The sequence below is a fragment of the Haliotis rubra genome, unplaced genomic scaffold, assembly GCF_003918875.1.
Source record: "Haliotis rubra isolate DU_JTF1 unplaced genomic scaffold, ASM391887v1 Scf11, whole genome shotgun sequence".
Classification (NCBI taxonomy): domain Eukaryota; kingdom Metazoa; phylum Mollusca; class Gastropoda; order Lepetellida; family Haliotidae; genus Haliotis; species Haliotis rubra.
This window is the reverse complement of record NW_025765003.1, coordinates 2092850-2117609: the sequence shown is the minus strand read 5'-3', so window position 1 is coordinate 2117609 and position 24760 is coordinate 2092850. Positions and strand designations below refer to the sequence as shown.

Below are 24760 nucleotides of genomic sequence, written 5' to 3'. Positions count from 1 at the left end.
TGGCGGTACCACATGGGCTACTCATATTAAAGATATTCTGTTTAGACCTGGATTTGAATATGTATGGTTAACACAAGATGTGGGAAAAGTCAAGATATATATTCTCCTTTTAAAACCATGATTATTTAACAACCTACAACTATCATAGTGTTGTCCTATCAACAGTTTATCTGATTCCTTCTATTTATATTCCATGATGTGTCCGTTTCCGATTACATAAAAACAACTGTAGCTGTATCTGGAGTGGGATGGGTAATGGGGTACATTCAGTTTTAGTTTTATCACAGTCATGTGATTTTACATATCTAGAAAATGACAGGCATCACGCAGATGTTGTAATGCCATGGTCACTGAAGATCATTATGTCTATTCCATCACCATGATCAACCTCATGCAAAATGGAAGAATAGAAATGGATGTTATTTTGAAATGATATATGCAAAATGAGTAAAAATAATAAATATATTCTTCTTCACATACATTGTCAAAAACAAATGGTTGAATTAATCAGTTATGTGTTACACATGTATTAGATCTATTTATTATTGATTACATAATGTGGTAAACAACAAATTTCTAGTTACTATTACTGGGTGTTCAGTTTATTTCCAGCATACAACAGGAGAAAATGGGACCAAATCATCGAATTATACGTCATCAACTATGTTAAAATAAAGATGCTAACTATATTCAATCAATGTGGTCGTTCAGAACCATGTTTTATGTGTACGATTTTGACACAATAGCGAGATGGCAGGAAATATCAACGCACATGTCGGTGTTGAAAATGGGGTCTTTGGTATTGTAACGATTTTCGTGTCTCGAACCTGCATAAATAACGTTTTCGTACACGGAAAGATTTACGGAAACTGTCGATGTTTACCGAAGAGAGGCCAGACATTTGTTCAAAGCAGAGGGTAGTGCTAATGCGAGGGTCAGTGTTCAAAATCAAAAGCGGGTAGACAAATTGAATACAATGAGCAGAAAGGTAAAAGAATACAAGCTCAAAACAATGTTTTGTGAAAAACGTAAGTTTTGATTTACGGAAACTGTCGATGTTTACCGAAGAGAGGCCAGACATTTGTTCAAAGCAGAGGGTAGTGCTAATGCGAGGGTCAGTGTTCAAAATCAAAAGCGGGTAGACAAATTGGATACAATGAGCAGAAAGGTAAAAGAATACAAGCTCAAAACAATGTTTTGTGAAAAACGTAAGTTTTGATTGAACCGCACGTTAAAATAGTCGGGCTGTCCGGTTTTCGATAAGGTTTTGAGCATCGCCAGTGTCACCCTTTGAGTATTGTATGTAATGAGTGTAGCGGTAGAATTTTCTTAAAAATTAATTTCTTCACCGATCCCGTTCAAATTTGAAATATAGGTTAATCATAACATAAAAAACAACAATATACGATTGCAAAAGTCTAGACTTTTATTTGTATTGTCCAAACAGTGATTCGAACTCCTGTGGTTATATAATGCATACTATAATCAATATTTTAACAAAGCGCGACACGCGACAATGCGACAACGCGACATTTCATCAAAATGTCGCGTTGTCGCATTGTCGCGTGTCGCGTTTTAGTCAAATACGTTATAATACATACTGTACTCAATATTTTAACAAAACGCGACACGCGACAATGCGACATTTCATCAATGTCGTGTTGTCGCATTGTCGCGTGTCGCGTTTTAGTAAATACGTTATAATACATACTGTACTCAATATTTTAACAAAGCGCGACACGCGACTCGCGACAACGCGACATTTCATCAAAATGTCGCGTTGTCGCATTGTCGCGTGTCGCGTTTTATTAGTTACCGCGGAATTTCAAAACTATTAAAAGGATGATTATGTTTAGATGTTTTTAAAGGGCTATAAGATACACAGGGATCGAACTCAGAGTAATAATAAATGTGGCCGTGAAGTCTGTGGGTTAAGAGTTCTTGGTTAATCGAATGGATGTGTTGAAACTGGCCATTTTGCCGAAAATTATTATGATTGAGTAGGTGTATGTTTGAAACGATACAAGTACATGTGTATCGCTTGGTATATTATTATTATTATAAATAATATAGGATTCAAATAGAATTGAAAAACAGACAAAACACATTATTGTAATGAAATATCTTGCTAATTTACCAAGTTCCCTAAACCTTGAGTGAGTGAGTGAGTGAGGAGTGACAGTGGAGCGGAGAGGAGAGGAGTGTAGAGGGGAGGAGCGGAGGAGTGGAAAGGAGCGGAGCGGAGAGGAGAGGTGCGGAGAGGAGAGGAGCGGAGAGGAGAGGAGCGGAGCGGAGAGGAGAGGAGAGGAGTGGAGAGGAGAGGAGCGGAGCGGAGAGGAGAGGTGCGGAGAGGAGAGGAGAGGAGCGGAGAGGGAGGGAGGGAGGGAGAGGAGAGGAGAGAGAGAGAGGAGAGGAGTGGAGTGGAGAGGAGCGTGGTGGAGAAGAGCGGAGTGGGGCGGAGCGGAGCGCAGTGGAGTGGATCGGAGCGGAGCGGAGTGAGAGAGGGAGGGTTGGTTTCTGCCACTCCAAGGGTACGCAACTCTGCTAAACGATTTCATCGTTTCTAATATCATAATGAAAACAGTCCATTTGTATGGCGTTTTCCCAAGAAGAATATCACGTTCAAAGCCGACATGAACTGTCTTTGAGGTGCTGGATGATTAAGTGATATTACCATCTCATTCTACCTGGTACCCATCCACTGCTGGTTGAACAGAGGCAGATGTCGGACAAATTCATCAGCGTCGGACAGGACTGTACCAAGAAACTCTGTCAGGAGCCACACTGTCGAACATAGTGACCCATTGGGGGACTTCACCTGATGTTTATGCCGATGTGGCCTGAATTTTAACAATATTTGAGTTTTTACACAACCTGTGAGCTTGATATGGGTGAAATGTTCAAAGTGATGAATGTGTATGGTGCTGGGATTAGAACCTATGATCATAGTTATCTAGTGTGACTAAGAGACACAACCCTGCATAGCAAATTGCCTCGCCTTGAATGACAGGGCCACCGTGTGCCGTCATTACAATGAATAGTTGCGCTAATGATTTGTCTTGCTGCTAAAAAACACTTGATTGGCTAAACACAATTACAATATATAATATAATAAAGCAACAATGGAAGATTTCCATTAAGTTCAAGAAAAGCAGCCCCCATTGCCATTACGAGCACAACTTCATTGTAAAAACCATTGGAGGTAACCAGAGACCATATAATAGATATGGTCTCTGAGGTAACAAAAGACCAGTGAAGTCTGAAATAGAGTATAACATTGTCTGCGCATGCGTAGACTAATTGACTTTCTACACATGCGCACCGGTAATCGAAAAGGGCGAAAACGCGACACGCGACAACGCGACATATAATATGTCGCATTGTCGCGTTTTAGTCATATGTTATAATACATACTATACTCAATATTTTAACAAAGCGCGACACGCGACAATGCGACAACGCGACATTTCATCAAATGTCGCGTTGTCGATATCGCGTGATCGCGTTTTAGTCAAATACGTTATAATACATACTATACTTAATATTTTAACAAAACGCGACACGCGACAATGCGACAACGCGACATTTCATCAAATGCGTGTCGCGTTTTAGTAAATTTTTAGGCTTCTTTTTACACATCTTACATAGGGCGACGCGCGACAACGCGACATATTTTGACCTTGCAAATTGTCGCTATGTCGCGTGTCGCCCTTTGGAGGAATGAAAAAATATATTATTCAAAACGCGACATCGCGACAATGCCACAAATGGGCGAAATGTCGCGTTGTCGCGATGTCGCGTGTCGCGTTTTGTTTATTTTGGCTTGTATTTGAGAGGGCGACAATGCGACAACGCGACAATGTCCCTTCCAGGATTCCATAACAATGCAAGTGTTTCTATAACACGGATGACGTGGTACTTCTAGCCCCGACAGAGGACAAGTTACAACGTATGTTGAACGTAGTATCAGACAGGTGTGCGAAATGGCGCCTTGATATCAAGCAAAAGAAGACTAAAGTTGTTCACTTCAGGAATACATCGAGGCAGAGATCAACGTTCTCGTGTGATAATAAACATTTAGACTATGCAAATGCTTACAAGTGCTTAGGTTTATGGTTTGAAGAACATCTGAATATGAAATACACTATTCGTGAAATCGCCAAGAGTGCTGTACGCGCCTTATCTCTTCTTATCTCAAAGTATTACAAGTGTGGAGACATGGCGTTCAGCGTATTTACCAAACTGTACGAAGCGATGGTTCAACCGATTTTACTGTACGGAGCACCAATATGGGGACTGTATGGCCACAGTGAAATCAACACTATCTAGAATAAAGCGTGTAAGTTCTTCCTTGGTGTCCAACGTTCAACGTCTAACTGTGCAGCGAGAAGTGACATGGGCTGGTACTCATGTTTAACCAAACAGAGACTGGAATGCCTTCGTTGCTTCATAAAGCTCAACAGAATCGATCATGACAGACTTCTTCATGACGTTTTAAACTACAGTAAACGAAGAAAAAAGTCCTTTTTAACACTGTTTTATAGATATGTAAATCTCTCAACATACATGATGTCATGTTTTCACAAGGCACAGTCAAACAGGTTAGATCTACGCTAGTTAAAGAACTGAAGGAAATGGACGAATCTAGCTGGTTCCAACTGTGGAACGATACAAGAAACCCGCAAAATGGAAATAAACTTCGTCACTACCGTTTGATTAAAAACGATTTGGTGCCTGAATTATATGTTCAAACGATTATGTCCAGACAGCTAAGAAAGTACACTGCAAGATTAAGATATGGAAGCCTCCCCCTAGATATAGAAACAGGCCGGCACACCAGACCCACACCCCCACACCCAATTGCGCAGATCGATGCTCATGCTGTTGATCAGTGGATTGTCTGGTCCAGACTCGATTATTTACAGACCGCCGCCATATAGCTGGAATATTGCTGAGTGCGGCGTAAAACTCACATTCACTCACTTTACCTGTACCATGCACAGGGGCCTACAGATTTCTTTATCAAATTGTTAACTGAAAATAACCAAAAAAATATTACATGTATTTGTACTGTAATTAGAACCATGTAGTTTAGACGTCCATTATTTCTGTAATTTTATGATAGTGTCTCCTAAGTCAAAACATGGCTGATTGTTAAGATTTTTACTTATGCTATAATCATGATTTTATATTGTATTCTTAACTTGTGACACTTTAATATACTATTTCTGTCTGTCTATCTGTCTGTCTGATGAAGACTTCAAAGACGCTTGGGTGTTTCTTGCAAACCTAATACTTACATAATGACTATCTTATTTTAAACCCTTATAAGAGCCTTGGCCTGTGCCTCAGCAGTTCGGTAATTATTTATGTATGCGAGTTTATGTAATTCGTAAACATCAAACGTAAGAGTTTTAATGCAATCCGATGTCTGCGTCGTGTTTCTTGTGGTTTCATGAGGCTGAACTGTAATGGACAGGCTCGCCACAATAGTCTCCATTCAAAGTGTAAACCCATTTATATCTAATGTTTGGCACATATACTCTAGGGGGGTACAAATACATGAATCACTAATTGGCATCGACATAAATGAAACCCCGTCATGAAAACTACACATGTCCATCTTTAATTAACTTAAATCGACAACAGTGCACCTGCGAATGAAATTTCAACCAATCAGAGCGGCGCCTCTCTATGACGTCATATGAGGAATAGATATGAGTGCCGATGCAGAATTCATGTACATTTCAGGGGGTAAATTATCTTGTTTACAGGTTTGTATAAACCTGAAATCGTGACAACTGTTGTGAATAATGAAAGCTATATGTTCTCACAATCTACTGTCATTTAATTTTGTCTCTGCTTTGTCTAGTTTCCGAGTTACAACTTGTTTTCATAGACGATTCTGTCAAAATCGTTTGGTGTCGCTAGGCCTTATTTGTTCGAGCCAAACACTAGTGATAGCGAAAACGATGATCAGCTTCGCTCATCACGGTTACGGTTAATTTCTTCAACCTAAACAGTTCGACATTAAGAAGGGTGGATGCCCATCAGATGCAGTTATTTGAAAATATCCCCAGTAGTTCTTGTCTGATTGTAATAAAGTATCAAAGCAGTGTGGGCTTTTCAGGTTTTCTAATGCCCCGATGGTATAATGACTGATCCAAATTGATCCCATTTCTGTATTGTTTTACCTCGAAATTTAATCATGTCATGTAAAAGTATTACGTCTATTACGTATGATATTAAAAACTGACATTTGATTTATTCGAATCCTTAAACTAAACAACCCTACTTTGCCATTGCTAGAAGAATCTGAAAATTTACTCCCTTAATACTCCCTTGTTGTAACCGGTGTTAGGTGGTATAAACCTACAAATGTTATTTGTCATCATTCACTTGATGGACAGTTAATGAATTTATAACTGGTTTAATTAGTGGTAACACCACTTAGATTACCCGACAAAGGTTCCCATTTGCCATTTCTTGTGTCTGGATTATATATACTCAACATTATAAACATCGATCAAAGGATTAACCGATAACACACTGATTGATTAATTACTTTTTTCTTACACAGCGGATTTGTCAAAAGTTAGTGTTTATGTATGCAGATTTACTCATCTATACTGAATACACTCTGTCGTGTCTGCGTAAAACAACGTCCTTCTTTCAAAGGATTATCCGCCAATACATTGATTGATTGCTCATTATTGGCTAACTAAATTACTCTTTTTTAAAGAATGGCGGACATCATGCAATTACTAGTAGTTGCCAGGTGTACTATCTTGGGTGACCAATGGGACTATACACCAAAGTGAAATACCTGAAAAGATTTATCACTTTTTCGTATATTAGACTGTTAAGAGATACATCACTTGGAACAGCTGCAGATGAATGGCATATCACTCTTTTTTGTGGATATTGATGGATACATTCCTTGAACAAGGTAATAGCCTGATATTGTTCCTATAACTTTAATGTTATTTAATATGTGCACTTTGTTTTTATTTATTTGTCGTAGCATTCAACAGAATCATTGTTTTCGCCGTGAAGTGTAATGAGACAGACAACATACACTAGGACTTGTGTGCGAATTATGATTCACATTGGCAAACTATAAAATGTCTAGATATTACAGTCCTGTTATAAGTTCACTATAAGTATCAGCAGATCGTCTGCTTTTTATTTAGTTTCAAAATGCATACAAGTATGATAATAAACTTATTATCAATTTAAGACCAAATATAAAGACGTACATTGACTAGTATCTACATACTGGTGAGTGGACAACCACGTGAATGTAGCAAGAAATTTATCACGCAGTATTGTCATTTCGACCCCCACCTCGCTTCCGTGGAGGAAATCGTTATGTTACAAGTTGTGTCATGCAAAATGCTTTGGGTTATGATTCAAATACATATTTAACTACGAGTAGAAAGTAGTTTTGATTTTCTAACTTGATGAAAACAAACCATAATCTCATTAATTCTAACAGACTTTAGCCCGTGACTTTACGATTTCAAAAATGGCGGCGCCCTGTCACGAATATCCGACCAGGGATACTATATAAGGTATATGTAGAGTATCCCTGATATAATACTACTTACAGTATCATTGTTACTTCAACCACAACCTCGCTTCCGAGGAAGAAATCGTTATGTTACAAGTTGTGTCATGGAAAATCTTTATGGTCATCAATCATATACATATTTTACTACAACTAGTAAGTAGGTTTGATTCTTTAACTTCCGTGAAGCGATCTGAACACAAGTAAGATATCGTTTCAGGCTTCCACAACGCTCGCTTCGCACTCACAAACATAACCCATTTAGCACGAACTGCAGGGTCCTGTGGAAATCTGTGCATGGTGACACCATCGCCCAACCCCTAGGAGCAATTGACGACACGATTCGGCATGTCGTCGTTGATGTCAAGAAATCATCAAAATGATGAGCGTGCTACACACTTTATATACAACTAACTGAAAATCCTTCCTCATATGACGTCACTGCAGTGATCTGGCGACACGACAGAGTTACGTAACCTGTCTGTGGTTTCGTTGGCGGGCGAGAGGGAAGCAGGCGACTTTTTGGCAACTTTTAAACGCTCGGTATTAATTAACCACAAGTTTTTAAAGAAGGAATTTGGTGTTCCGCATAAGACTAACCACAAATATTTCATGTGTAATAAATAAAAGAGTACAAAACGAAGTTTATTTGTTCTTCAACAAAAACGACGAACAGACAGACCGCTTTTTATGTTCAGCGAGGTCGGGGTGACCAAGCCCTACTGGTAGGACACGCAACAAACTTATTGGATCATAAGCCAACAGCTGATGATCTGCATAGCTGTGGAGGTTGAGTGAATGCTGACGAAGTATGCTTCCTAGAGGCTGCATGTACATCGAAAGAGGACAGGACCCAGCACAGATCCTTGTGGAACTCCACGCTTCAGGTCCGTAGGATCAGAACAGGTTCCGTCAATCTGTATGCTCATAGATCTCTTGTCAAGGTAAGATTCCAACCACGCCAGAACTGTGCCTTCTACGCCAAAGGTGTGCTTGAGGCGGGATAGCAAAATGCAATGGTCCACAGAGTCAAAAGCCGCAGACAGATCCAGCAGCACAAGCAAAACAACTTCCTGTTTGTCCAAAGATAGGAGGACGTCGTTGTACACCCTCAATAAAGCAGTTTCTGTCGAATGGGATTTTCTGTAGGCAGATTGAAAAGGTTCCTGGATACCATGTTTGGATACATGTTTATTAAGTTGCCTCAAGACCACTTTCTCCATTATTTTAGAAAGAAATGGAAGGTTGGATACGGGTCTGTAGTTGTTGAGTTCCAGAGGATCCAGAGAAGGTTTATTGAGTAAAGGCATCAAGAGCGCCTGCTTGAAAAAGTGAGGTACTATACCAGAGTCAAGAGAGCTGTTGATCACAGAACATGCTGCTGTCGTCACTACCGGCAAGCACTGACGGAATAACCACGTTGGCACTGGATCAAGTTAGCACGATTTGCATGGGGCCTCCTGAACAAGCTTAATGTAATCTGATCCACAGATTTGGTAGAAATGATAAAGTCCTAAAACATGAAATTTACTGTCGTACATCAAAGGGTCCTGATGTGACTGTTGCCTGGTAATGTCCGACACTATCTTGTCAAGTTTGTTGGTAAAGAACTCAACCAAAGTGTTAGCCTGAAGTTTGGATTCTGACTCACTTCGGTCGGCAGTCATCAAAGTGTTAGGCCTGAGAGTTGTTTGTTGATTCTGATGTGGGCTCTAACTGTATTACGAGCATGCTGGAATATTTGGTGAACTTCCAGTTTGGTACTTCGTCTTTTCTGCCCGACGCCGTTCATGTTTTGCTTTGAGAATATCGTTAGTAATCCAAACCGATTTTGGTCGTATGACAATTCTTGCACTTTTCTTTGGAGCATGAAGATCAAGAACTTCAGACAATACATCGTTGTATGCTGTAACCTTGTTATACACAATGTGTGCACATGTTGACGTGGAATCTAAAACTGGTCTGCTCAAGAAACACTCACTGACATCACTGACAAATCTGTCGACATCAATGTCACGTGTCTTTCGGTATGAAACACATATCCGTAATGGTCCAGACTTCTGCAGATTAAGGGAGGTAAACACGCTAAAGTGAGAGAGGCCATGATCAACGACGTCTACTGACGAAACTATGACGTCATCTGCCTTGGTGATGACGAGATCAAGTGTATGGCCACTCTTATGTGTGGGTGAAGATAGCTGTCCTGCAGCGAGCAGAATATCCGTGAAGTTTTCAGATACCAAACCTCCAGTATCATTCACATGGATGTTAAAATCGCCGACCATCAAAAGATGATGATTAGTTGAGGAGACAACCTCAATTAATTCAGCCAGGTCTGACAATGTTGTTGACTGAGAAACTCTGTGTGTCTGTGAAGAAGGGGGCCTATAGACTGGTACAAGCCTGATATGGGTGTTTCCTATTTTAACACGCAGATCCAAAAACTCCAGAGATTCATAGTTATTAGCGTCTGTTTTTGTTGGTTTGACGCTGATAGGGGTCTTGTATAAAACGATGATGCCACAACCTTTTCTGTATTCCCTGTTCTGTAGAACATAAGAGTATCAATCAGGCAACATATCTCTGATTATGGTAACATCGCCTTTCTTCAACCACGATTCTGTTATTACACAAATGTCAGTATCATGCTCCACCATGTATTCATTAAGTTCACTGGATTTGTTGCGTACCGAGCGAGCATGCATAATTGGAACTTTGAACTTTCTCTTGTTGCACTCGTTGCTATGGGGACTTGTTTGAGGTTGCTATAGTTGATACAACTCACTGTTGGTACAGTTTTTGGCTTAGGAAAACAAGATGATGTAATAACATTGATTGACCTTGGTATCTTTCTCCCTGCTCTGCAACCACGCTTCTTGGATCTCTTTCTCTGTTTCTTGATGGTTACATGAAAGTCAATCAGTGGAAGATTATCACACCAGCTGAATGTGCTGATTGATTGCCCGATGAGGAGAAGCTCTTTCTTGCTGTAGCTTGGGGTATGATTGTACCCCATTGTGTTGTCAAAAGGTCTGGCTGCAGCCAGGGTGGGTACAGCTTGGAGTATGATTGTACCCCATTGTGTTGTCAAAAGGTCTGGCTGCAGCCAGGGTGGGTACAGCTTGGAGTATGATTGTACCCCATTATGTTGTCAAAAGGTCTGGCTGCAGCCAGGGTGGCTACAACTTGGGGTATGATTGTACCCCATTGTGTTGTCAAACGGTCTGGCTGCAGCCAGGGTGGCTACAGCTTGGAGTATGATTGTACCCCATTGTGTTGTCAAAAGGTCTGGCTGCAGCCAGGGTGGGTACAGCTTGGAGTATGATTGTACCCCATTGTGTTGTCAAAAGGTCTGGCTGCAGCCAGGGTGGCTACAGCTTGGAGTATGATTGTACCCCATTGTGTTGTCAAAAGGTCTCACTGCAGCCAGGGTGGCTACAGCTTGGGGTATGATTGTACCCCATTGTGTTGTCAAAAGGTCTGGCTGCAGCCAGGGTGGGTACAGCTTGGAGTATGATTGTACCCCATTATGTTGTCAAAAGGTCTGGCTGCAGCCAGGGTGGCTACAGCCTGGGGTATGATTGTACCCCATTGTGTTGTCAAAAGGTCTGGCTGCAGCCAGGGTGGCTACAGCTTGGGTATGATTGTACCCTCATTGTGTTGTCAAAGGTCTGGCTGCAGCCAGGTGGCTACAGCAGCTTGGGTATGATTGTACCCCATTGTGTTGTCAAAGGTCTGGCTGAAGCCAGGGTGGCTACAGCTTGGAGTATGATTGTACCCCATTGTGTTGTCAAAGGTCTCACTGCAGCCAGGGTGGCTACAGCTTGGGGTATGATTGTACCCCATTGTGTTGTCAAAAGGTCTGGCAGGGCGGGTACCAGGGTATGATTGTACCCCATTATGTTGTCAAAGTCTGGCTGCAGCCAGGGTGGCTAGCAACGGGGTATGATTGTACCCCATTGTGTTGTCAAAAGGTCTGGCTGCAGCCAGGGTGGCTACAGCTTGGAGTATGATTGTACCCCATTGTGTTGTCAAAAGGTCTGGCTGCAGCCAGGGTGGCTACAGCTTGGAGTATGATTGTACCCCATTGTGTTGTCAAAAGGTCTGGCTGCAGCCAGGGTGGGTACAGCTTCAGGTTTGATTGAATCACACTTTGTTGAAGAGAGAAATCGTAGACTCAAAATGCACAAAAATGTCCATAAAGTCATTATTTTTAGAGCTGCAAGACTCTAAATCAGAACTCAAATGGTATACTGTGAAGAAGACATATGTATCCAATTTTCTGTCAGACCAAGTTGACATAACCAGAGAAAAACAACAATCTGCAGGAGAGCTGTGAGAGTATGACCTGCCGCTACCAAGCGCTGGCCACTGATTTCAATATTAAATGTATTTGTACTGTAATTAGAACCATGTAGTTTAGACGTCCATTATTTCTGTAATTTTATGATAGTGTCTCCTAAGTCAAAACATGGCTGATTGTTAAGATTTTTACTTATGCTATAATCATGATTTTATATTGTATTCTTAACTTGTGACACTTTAATATATTATTTCTGTCTGTCTATCTGTCTGTCTGATGAAGACTTCAAAGACGCTTGGGTGTTTCGTGCAAACATAATACTTACATAATGACTATCTTATTTTAAACCCTTATAAGAGCCTTGGCCTGTGCCTCAGCAGTTCGGTAATTATTTATGTATGCGAGATTATGTAATTCGTAAACATCAGTCCTAACTGTTTTAATGCAATCCGATGTCTGTGTCGTGTTTCTTGTGGTTCATGAGGCTGAACTAATGAACAGCCTCGCCACAATAGTCTCCATTCATTTATTTCTAATGTTTATAGCACTTTCCACAAACGACGAACAGACAGACTGCTTTTCATGTTCGGCGAGGTTGGGGTGACCCAGCCCTACCGGTGGGACACGCAACAAACTTATTGGATCATAAGCCAACAGTATACCCAAAACAACAATCACGAGGAAACATGGTACAAAGGACAAGGGGGTTTTGCATGGAACAATCTACCCGTTTGAATGGCCTTAGAAAAGTCATAGCAAGCTACAGAAGCTCCGAATAAACAGCGAGTAAGTTTAGTTTCACCCTGCCTTTAGCAATTTAGCTGCCTTTAGCAATATAAAAAGACTTAATAAAGACTTGTTATTACAATTTCTCGCGTTCCCCGGACTTCAAACTTGTGGCAGCGACTGAGAGGAAGGGAGGTAAACACGCTAAAGAGAGAGAGGCCATGATCAACGACGTCTACTGACGAAACTATGACGTCATCTGCCTTGGTGATGACGAGATCAAGTGTATGGCCACTCTTATGTGTGGGTGAAGATAGCTGTCCTGCAGCGAGCAGAATATCCGTGAAGTTTTCAGATACCAAACCTCCAGTATCATTCACATGGATGTTAAAATCGCCGACCATCAAAAGATGATGATTAGCTTGGGGTATGATTGTACCCCATTGTGTTGTCAAAAGGTCTGGCTGCAGCCAGGGTGGGTACAGCTTGGAGTATGATTGTACCCCATTATGTTGTCAAAAGGTCTGGCTGCAGCCAGGGTGGCTACAGCCTGGGGTATGATTGTACCCCATTGTGTTGTCAAAAGGTCTGGCTGCAGCCAGGGTGGCTACAGCTTGGAGTATGATTGTACCCCATTGTGTTGTCAAAAGGTCTGGCTGCAGCCAGGGTGGCTACAACTTTGGGTATGATTGTACCCCATTGTGTTGTCAAAGGTCTGGCTGCAGCCAGGGTGGCTACAGCGGGTATGATTGTACCCCATTGTGTTGTCAAAAGGTCTCACTGCAGCCAGGGTGGCTACAGCTTGGGGTATGATTGTACCCCATTGTGTTGTCAAAAGGTCTGGCTGCAGCCAGGGTGGGTACAGCTTGGAGTATGATTGTACCCCATTATGTTGTCAAAAGGTCTGGCTGCAGCCAGGGTGGCTACAGCTTGGGGTATGATTGTACCCCATTGTGTTGTCAAAAGGTCTGGCTGCAGCCAGGGTGGCTACAGCTTGGAGTATGATTGTACCCCATTGTGTTGTCAAAAGGTCTGGCTGCAGCCAGGGTGGCTACAGCTTGGAGTATGATTGTACCCCATTGTGTTGTCAAAAGGTCTGGCTGCAGCCAGGGTGGGTACAGCTTCAGGTTTGATTGAATCACACTTTGTTGAAGAGAGAAATCGTAGACTCAAAATGCACAAAAATGTCCATAAAGTCATTATTTTTAGAGCTGCAAGACTCTAAATCAGAACTCAAATGGTATACTGTGAAGAAGACATATGTATCAATTTTCTGTCAGACCAAGTTGACATAACCAGAGAAAAACAACAATCTGCAGGAGAGCTGTGAGAGTATGACCTGCCGCTACCAAGCGCTGGCCACTGATTTCAATATTAAATGTATTTGTACTGTAATTAGAACCATGTAGTTTAGACGTCCATTATTTCTGTAATTTTATGATAGTGTCTCCTAAGTCAAAACATGGCTGATTGTTAAGATTTTTACTTATGCTATAATCATGATTTTATATTGTATTCTTAACTTGTGACACTTTAATATATTATTTCTGTCTGTCTATCTGTCTGTCTGATGAAGACTTCAAAGACGCTTGGGTGTTTCGTGCAAACATAATACTTACATAATGACTATCTTATTTTAAACCCTTATAAGAGCCTTGGCCTGTGCCTCAGCAGTTCGGTAATTATTTATGTATGCGAGATTATGTAATTCGTAAACATCAATCCTAACTGTTTTAATGCAATCCGATGTCTGTGTCGTGTTTCTTGTGGTTCATGAGGCTGAACTAATGAACAGCCTCGCCACAATAGTCTCCATTCATTTATTTCTAATGTTTATAGCACTTTCCACAAACGACGAACAGACAGACTGCTTTTCATGTTCGGCGAGGTTGGGGTGACCCAGCCCTACCGGTGGGACACGCAACAAACTTATTGGATCATAAGCCAACAGTATACCCAAAACAACAATCACGAGGAAACATGGTACAAAGGACAAGGGGGTTTTGCATGGAACAATCTACCCGTTTGAATGGCCTTAGAAAAGTCATAGCAAGCTACAGAAGCTCCGAATAAACAGCGAGTAAGTTTAGTTTCACCCTGCCTTTAGCAATTTAGCTGCCTTTAGCAATATAAAAAGACTTAATAAAGACTTGTTATTACAATTTCTCGCGTTCCCCGGACTTCAAACTTGTGGCAGCGACTGAGAGGAAGGTAAACATTATTTTCAATGATAAACACACCCTAAATATCTTACATAACACCTATGAATCTATTAATAAAATAAAATGATGAGAGAGAGAGAGAGGAATGAAGGAAAGCTTATGCTAGCCCATGTATTTGTTTACTGTAAAACAAAACAGATTGACCAATGCGGTTAGGCACCTATTTGTGTATGTAGCTTTTATCTGGTTACGAACCTAAATATTTCCACATATCTTCTGTTATTCACTGAATGCATGAATCATGCATTGAATAATCCACACATGCGAACCTCCCGCTTGTTGTAATGCTGCTGTCGGTACAAATAGACCAATACACGGGAAGGGAGTAGTAATATTTAGTCTGTTTGCAGTGAAAACGTACCGAAGAATTTCACTTTAAACAAAAAAGTAAATCAAATAAAGTGAAATTAAGATTGCGAATCTTCATAACTTTACCTTGCCAGTTGAACATTTAAATCTCAGAATTTTATTCAACTTAGGATGAAAGTTGTTTAACAAACGATTATAGTTTCAAATTGCTATTATTGGTTTGTATTACACGGGGTGAAGCGCAGTAGTTGGAACAGTGAAACGAATGCAGGTGCGGTACGTGATGAGCGTTAACTTAGACTACCGTAGAAACCAACCCGTCTTGTTCTGGGGGTTTCATTTAATGTGCATGGTTGGCAGTTGGCAGTAAGGAAGTAGAGCTGGGATGGGTCAAAATTTTCTACCCGCGGTACCCAACCCTCTATTACCCTACCCTACCCGGATACCCGTTATATTAATTCATGACCTCACATTTGTCAGAAATGGCAATATATTCTTCAGCTCGGAGGCTAAAATTTCGAGTTTTTCAATATCTTAGCCATATATTATATTCAAAAGAAGTGACTGTAATTATGTCTAAATCTTCAAAGACAAGACAACCTTCTAATCATAAAAGAACACATTACATTGTTTAATCTATTAGTCATATGATCATAACGGGTCCGGGTATTGAGACGGGTACCCGGGTCAACTCATTACCCACCCGTCCCGTGTATCCGGGCTACCCGTCCCAGTCCTATAAGGAAGCTATAACCTTTGCAAGAACCACAAATCTAGCCATCCCCAGATTAGCCAATTACTACGACTGTTAACAGCCGTGACAGCCAAGGATTTTTGTTATACACTTGGTCCGCCATATTTGGCGGTCGCGCAATTTGGAACCAGAACTGGTTCTTGAATATGCTTTTGTCACCGGAAATCTGGTACCGGAAGTAAGCTGGGCCCCGTCTCGCATATCGCCAGTTGGCGCGCGCAAAGGGAGTCGGGAACCAGCTGAGTACCGGAAGTAGCGCCTCGCGAGACTTACAGGCCCTATGAAACACCAGCCTGGTTCCCTGGGTCCGTTGCGCCTGCGCTACGCTCCGACACTGATCCAGGCAACCACTGCCGAATGGCGGCCTTCACTGCAGGGAGACGCGCCATACATTTACTATAGGAAAATCCGAGAACGGGTGCTTAGAATTTTTTCATAGCATTTTCATCGATACTATGGGAAAATATACGTCACCAGAACAACGGCCATCGTTACTTTCAGTGTACAAACACGTTATTTAAGCAGTTTCGAGACATGAAAATCGTCGTTACATTGGCGATATGTAAACAATGACACACACCCTATTTTCATCACCGACATGTGCTTTGATATTTCGTGTCAGCTCGCTATTGCCACGAAATCGTACATATAAAACATGGATCTGAACGACCACATTGATTGAATATAGTTAGCATCTTTATTTTAGCAAATGTGATGACGAAAATATCGCCGATTATGTCCCGTGTCTTCCATCGTTTCAGGGTTGGTTAGGTCGATATATTTTTCGATCGCCTTGCGAAATTACAAGGTAAAGTGTTTAGGATGGATGATGTTAATGACAGGGTTTGTCATTCTGATATTTAGCCTCTACAAAACAACATGAAACAGTTAACAAACATACCAATATCATTCAGAAATGTTTATGATTATAATAAACATGGTGAATCAAATGATCTATATACAAAAATACACACACATATACAGCTCAAAACAATGAATTAGTTACTTTATATTACTAAACTGAATGTATAAAAATACATGGTATGATCAGTATGATAAAGCATTGGTATAACATATATGTGAAAAAGAACGTTTTAGACAGATAAACATTCCACTATTTATGAACTATTGAATTAAGGGTGATTTTTACCAATGAAACCTGTCATGAGAACTGTAGTTTTTATGGCCTTAAGCCAGTATCAGAGTATACATTTGCTGTACATTGATTATTTTGAGCATGATAACCCTGGTGTTATTAGAATAGATCTGATACAAATCATCTGATGTCAGCAATTTTTCAGTCAGATATGAGTTAACTGGTTTGGTTAAATGCTGCTATGGACTCTTTTCTTTACTTTATTATACTTTACAGCAGTGCATGCATACATAATTCAACACACCATCAGTGATTTTGCTTTTGAATTTTGGGTAATTTGCTCTGTACCAGTCCACTATTGTGATTTTTTTTTTTTTTAAATCAATATTGTAAACTTGTTTGGACTAAAGCACTAACTACTCTTGATGCACAGAGTAAAAAGGCTGTTATGGCATTGTACAGATGTCAAAAGAAAGTTGAAAATAAACCATGTCAAGATTAATTATGATATTTAATGTTATGATTGTTCCTATAGTGTGTAATGCTGCAGAAGTATAGGGGACCTCATATTGTAAAAATATTGAAGACATACAGCATAAAATGTGTAAACGGGTTTTCAAAACAGCAAACAATGCTATGGTTTGGGGAGAATGTGGCAGAACCCCTCTCCAACTTGTGCACACCACAAGCCCTATAAGGTATTGGTGCAGGCTACTGTATTTGGATGAACGCAAACTGCCTCGCAAATGCCGTACCACATGGCCTCCTGATACTAAAAATATCCTGTTTAGACTCATTCATATTTAGAATATTTTGATTTGAATATGTGCGGTTAGCACAAGATGTGAAGATCACTTGACAACCTACAACAATCAGGGTGTAGTTCTATCAACAGTTTATCAGTTTATTTTAAATCACTGTTAACTGTTGAAATGAATTTTACACTCCCTATCCCTGTAACCTAAGACTACCCATGACCTTTTCAGATGTAGTAGGTTTAAACTTCCAGTCGGTTTTGGAAGATACACAAATGTCCCATACACTGAATGACTGTAAATATTGTATATTAAGGGGAAGATCTTTTGTTGAAGATGAGTTTCATATGCATGTATTGCTTGTATGTGAGCATTATTCAGCCATGGGGCGGTGGGGTAGCCCAGTGGTTATTTCAGATGAAAGAATTTCGATAAAAGATGTTGGTTAGTTTGTTGTTTAAGGCTGCACTCGCTTCTATTCCAGTCTGGACCAGGCAATCCAGAGATCAACAGCATGATCATCGATCCGATAAAAAATGTTACAGTGTGTAACCCACTTTATATATATAATTGTTTAAGACACATACATAATTCTTATGGCTGAGTAGTGAGTGAGTATGTATGGTTTTACGCCGCTTTTAGCAATATTCCCCCAATATCTTGGCGGGGGACACCAGAAATGGGCTTCGCACATTGTACCCATGTGGGGAATCGAACCCGGTCTTAAGCGTGACGAGCGGACGCTTTAACCACCAGGCTACCCCACCGACCCAGCGGCGGTCTGTAAAAAATCGAGTCTGGGCCAGACAATTCAGTGATTAACAATATGAACTTCGATCTACGTAATTGCCATACGATGACATGTGTCATCCAAGTCCTGGCCACAGTCACAACTTACAAGCATAAGTTGCTCAAGACCAATTATACTATTTAAAAAAAGTAGGGGAACATAAAATTTTAATTTGGATAGGAAGTATAAGCGTTAACAAACTTTTCAAAGACATCTTATAAACGCACCACCATTTCTCTTTGTCACAACCCCTAAACACAGCGCATGGGATGCACGTGCACACCGCAGTAGCCCAATACACGTGCATGGGGTGTCTTTCTTAATTTTGGCGGTTTTCAAGAAGGTCGATAAATCACTGTGAACCATGACAATCATCTTGCATCACACAGTTGTTAGTGTTTGTTTCAACCCGGGTTGTTGTTGTTGTTGTTGTTGTTGTTGTTGTTGTTGTTGTTTTTGTTTGTTTGTTTGTTTGCTTGTTTGAAAATGAAAATCGTACACATGCAAATTCCACGACGTACATTCGCCAATCATCTGTCAAGAGCGATTACTTTACAACCACTATGGTCATAAAGTAGTGCAGTCTCAAGACGTTAATTATTATCATATCAACATTGATTGACTCCGATATATAGCCCAATTTTTCCAATCGTTCATTAAACATGAAGATCGTGCAACCCGGATCTTCTCGATCTTCTCGAGCCTTGTGATTTGTAATATAGGACTCGATCGAAACACTTTTCAAAATATTTGCGTTGTGTTTGGGGCGGGGAGGGTACCAGGTGTATACTTTCTTTTGTACGTCAGTTTAGACAATATATTCAGGCTTGCCACGCTCTAAAAACTTTACTTTTCGAAATCCGATCATTAACGTGTCAACTTCCGAAACAAAGGCTCCGAAGCTCTGTGAAACGAGATCCTAGAAATTGATGTGGCTTGTATTCTGTCGGAAGGTATAGGGTTTAGGTACACTGTCTCTTTCGCCGGACAATAGACTGTTTAAAGAGACTGCTTTTAAGGTTTAAGTCAGATTTGATTCAAACAATTGCAAGAATATTCTGACAAAAGTAATAAGCCCGACCTGTATGTATGATATATTACCTTGTTGGGATCAATCAGATTTTACTACAAAAGAAGGTTTTTAGCGTTTATTGCAAAATATATGGATTGTCGATGTTTTTTCCGGTTTTATACGATGCGTAGTATTCTGTTTTAATACGAAACCCCTTTGAATACATATTCATTCGTAAGTACTGAATAGTTTTATTGTGAATATTAATTAACTTCTATTCCGCTTTCATCTTAGGTTAGACACTGGTGGTATTTAATGTAATTCATCGATAACATTAATTTTGTTTTCAGTGCATATATCACTAATACTTTGTAATCAAACTCAAAGTTAAAAATATTACATGTTTCTAACCAGTACATGGTGGTTTGCACTTGGTTAGGTAAATGTATCTTTCAAGTACAACTGCAGTTCTGTTCTCTTAAGCTGTTTTTAATCAAATATTATAATATACAATCATTATCAATAAACTACTGTTTGCAAAGGAAACTTACCTGGATTTAACTGACAGGTAATCCCGACAGGTAACTCATCAGGTAAAACCCTCCCTTGGAATACAGGTAAACGAGCGTCTTGTGCCGGCCTTACGAGTGTCTAACGATCTCACCGATTGGCGCTAACACCCGCTACACAAGCCATTGAGAAGGCTGGACAGCCTGGCATTGTTAACGGACTAAACGCAGAGTGGAAAGGGAGGTGAGGTTTGTTTAAGACTTAAAGGGACTCTCGCGTATCAAAGTCGAGTATCATTACAGTCAAACATCGTTATGTCGAAGCCGGAGTGACCTACCTAAATATTTCGAGATTTCCGACGTTCGACGTAGCCGCAAAATGGTGGTTAAGTATGGAATATGCAGGCACCAAGTTATTGCTTGGAGACAACGGTACGTTTGACACATTAAAGTTCGACTTAAAGGGGGCGGTGGGGTAACCTAGTGGTTAATGCGTTGGATCGTCACGCCGAAGACCCGGGTTCGAATCCCCACATGGGTACAATGTATGAAGCCCATTTCTGGTGTCCCCCGCCGTGATGTTGCTGGAATATTGCTAAAAGCGGCGCAAAACCAAACTCAGTCAGTCAGTCAGTCGACTTAAGTATTTGGGTTTTGTTGTTGGAGCTGAGTTGTGTAAAGAAAGTGAGGTTTGGTTTGATTGTTGTATGACGCCGCACTCAGCAAGACCCCCTCCCGTTAATCGCCTCTTACAAGCATGGGTTACTGATGTCAATTCTAACCTGGATCTTCACGGGTAGAAAGAAAGTGAAATGATTACTGCCACCACAAAATGTACCAGTATTAAATCTTTGAAGGGCATTTAGAAGTGGAATGTATAAGAAAAGCAAGATTTATGGATGTCAACTTCTTTATTGTGAATAACACGACGTTTCTGAGTGTATGCTCGCTCTTCAATCAGGTTGTGAAGGAGTGAGTGAGTTTAGTTTTACGCCGCTTTTAGCAATATTCCAGCAGTATCACTGCGGGGAACACCAGAAATGGGCTTCACACACTGTACCCACGTGGTGATCTTGAAGGAGCAAGCATGACATCCATAATATTGCTTTTCTGAAACAATATATCGTATGTAGATATGACTGTGTAAACAAAACTATGTTTGTTGGTTTCACCTATGATACACCGTATGTAAGGGGTTTGGTACATAAAGGGGCAGTGGGGTAGCCAAGTGGTTAAAGCGTTCGCTCGTCACGCTGAAGACCCGGGTTCGATGCCCACATGGGTACAATGTGCGAAGCCCATTTCTGGTGTCCCTTGCTGTGATCTTGCTGGAATATTGCTAAAAGCGGCGTAAAACCTCACTCACTCGGTACATCAACGGTCAACTGTCAGCGTCCATAAGGAGTTCTCAGTGTGTCAGCTTACTACCCCATAAAAGCACTAAGGTCAAGACATATTACACACACTATGCCCATTATTAGTGTCTAGGCATCGCCTGGCCTTATTAACCACCATTTCAGTATGCAAACCCACGTATGTCAATATGCCTCCATTGAATAGGCCAGTACAGGACAGCTATTCGTTCGTCCAAATCGTCGCTTTATATTTTTGAAGCAATGTTTGTTGGTTTCCTTAACGCTGCGCAGCTTTGCAATATTCCAGCCAACAAGGCGGCGGCTTGAAGCGATCATCTTCTGATCATAGATACGCTTTAAGAGAATATACTTAATAACACAGCATGTGCGGATCGTGGGTGGGGGGTGGGGGTGGGGGTTGGGGGTTGTCCTGAAAGTTTGTAAAATGACTCAAGAAAACGGATAAAAATGAAGTGTGCACTAAAAATTATGGGAAAGGGGTCATTGATTTTGTACATGACATGGTGTGTGTGTGTGTGTGTGTGTGTGTGTGTGTGTGTGTGTGTGTGTGTGTGTGTGTGTGTGTGTGTGTGTGTGTGTGTGTGTGTGTGTGTGTGTGTGTGTGTGTGTGTGTGTGTGTGTGTGTGTGTGTGTGTGTGTGTGTGTTTTGTTCCCCATTGCTTTGTACATGCTTCTCCATAAAAATCATCCCCCATAGCCATCAATTATGAACGGCTCCCTTACACACTCTGGGTGGTACGTTTCACCTGTACTAACGCGTTTCACCTGTACCAGGTCTCTGAGTAGATGGATGCTCGTGCTGTTGATCACTGGAATGTCTGGTCCAGACTCATTTATTTACAGACCGCCGCCATATCTAGACTTGCTTCATTTAGAGCTTCAACGTGGCATCAAGGATCCGACACCAGGGAAAGTGCGTGAATATATACATCTTGACGAAGGAGAAATTCATACAAAAATTCAGCATGCAACACTAACGCTCCCTTCAGGTTGTCCTATCTTTCCTATCTTCCGGCTGTAATCACTCCTCTTGAAAATCGATCAAGGCCATCATCATCATCATCATCATCACCACCACCATAATAGCAGCTATGGTTCTACTCAATGTATGGGTGAATCTTCTTGCTCACTCACTATTGACGGCAAGTGGCGTTCACCCTTCCACCTTTCCACTGCGATGCTACCATTGAACTAAGTTATTACCTTTCTGCCATGTTGCTAGCTCTCTACCATATTACTAGCTTTCTACCATATTACTAGCTTTCTGCCATGTTGCTAGCTCCCTACCATATTACTAGCTTTCTAATATGTTACTAGCTCCCTACCATATTACTAGCTCCCTACCATATTACTAGCTTTCTGCCATGTTGCTAGCTCCCAACCATATTACTAGCTTTCTACCATGTTACTAGCTCCCTACCATATTACTAGCTCCCTACCATATTACTAGCTCCCTACCATCTTGTATTAGTGTCTGTACCCATGTGCTTCAGTGATACATGCTGTTTTAGTTTCTGTAACCTCGTGCTTCAGTGATACATGCTGTTTTAGTGTCTGTACCCTCGTGATTCAGTGGTACATGCTGTTTTAGTGTCTGTATCCTCGTGCTTCAGTGATACATGTAGTTGTAGTGTCTGTACCCTCGTGCTTCAGTGGTACATGCTGTTTTAGTGTCTGTACCCACGTGCTTCAGTGATACATGTTGTTTTAGTGTCTGTACCCTCGTGCTTCAGTGGTACATGTTGTTGTAGTGTCTTTATCCACGTGATTCAGTGATACATGCTGTTTTAGTGTTTGTACCCTCGTGCTTCAGTGATACATGCTGTTTTAGTGTTTGTACCCTCGTGCTTCAGTGGATACATGTTGTTGTAGTGTCTGTACCCACGTGATTCAGTGATACATGCTGTTTTAGTGTCTGTACCCTCGTGCTTCAGTGATACATGCTGTTTTAGTGTCTGTACCCTCGTGCTTCAGTGATACATGTTGTTGTAGTGTCTGTACCCTCGTGCTTCAGTGATACATATTGTTTTAGTGTCTGTACCCTCGTGCTTCAGTGGTACATGCTGTTTTAGTGTCTGTACCCTCGTGCTTCAGTGGTACATGTTGTTGTAGTGTCTGTACCCTCGTGCTTCAGTGATACATGCTGTTTTAGTGTCTGTACCCACGTGCTTCAGTGATACATGCTGTTGTAGTGTCTGTACCCTCGTGCTTCAGTGATACATGTTGTTGTAGTGTCTGTACCCTCGTGCTTCAGTGATACATGTTGTTGTAGTGTCTGTACCCACGTGCTTCAGTGATACATGCTGTTTTAGTGTCTGTACCCTCGTGCTTCAGTGATACATGCTGTTTTAGTGTCTGTACCCTCGTGCTTCAGTGATACAGTGATACATGATACATGTGTTGTAGTGTCTGTACCCTCGTGCTTCAGTGATACATATTGTTGTAGTGTCTGTACCCTCGTGCTTCAGTGATACATATTGTTGTAGTGTCTGTACCCTCGTGCTTCAGTGATACATGTTGTTTTAGTGTCTGTACCCTCGTGCTTCAGTGATACATGTTGTTTTAGTGTCTGTACCCACGTGCTTCAGTGATACATGTTGTTGTAATGTCTGTACCCACGTGATTCAGTGATACATGTTGTTTTAGTGTCTGTACCCTCTTGCTTCAGTGATACATGTTGTTTAAGTGTCTGTACCCTCGTGCTTCAGTGTCAGGTACAGGTGTATGTTTGTGAATTTATTTGTTTTACGCCGCTTTTAGCAATATTTCAGCAATATGACGGCTGGGGACACCAGAAACGGGCTTCACATATTATACCCATGTGGGGAATCGAACCCGGGTCTTCGGCGTGACGAGCGAACGCTTTAACCACTAGGCTACCCCACCGTCCCCTCCTCTGTTCGAGCTACATGTAAATTAGTATGACTTGTAAATAATCATATCACACAACACATGGTTTACATCATCAGCATCTATCTACGCAACTGTGCACGATGCTCATGATGTCAGTCACTGGGTTGTCGGCAGACTAACATGTAGTCTCTGAAAAATACATATTTTACAGAAAAAAACGCTTTCTTGGATATAGTTGTTTCAGTGTCTGTATGACAGACTAGATCGTCTTGTAGCAACCCATTTCTCACAATTGAACCAATCAGGGGGATTCAAAAGCATTCAAAATGAGGGATAAATGAGTAAGAAAATAAAGGTTCCCCCTGAAACACATCTTTAAAATCAGGCCTTAATGAGCAGTCTGGCGCCGACATTTTTAAAGTGTCAAATGACACCGGACACTGGGATTTTGTAACATAATAAAAATGATCATGAGTATTTACTTC

General features: G+C 41.1%; 1 protein-coding gene across 1 annotated transcript in view; it reads right to left on the bottom strand.

The window, feature by feature from the left end:
- Positions 1 to 20209, bottom strand: part of LOC124284404 — a 74812-nt gene extending 54603 nt beyond the window's left edge. Inside the window, 1 exon segment of the mRNA XM_046720496.1 lies at positions 20089 to 20209. The gene's annotated coding sequence lies outside the window, so the exon portion shown is untranslated.
- Positions 20210 to 24760: the final 4551 nt, after the last annotated feature.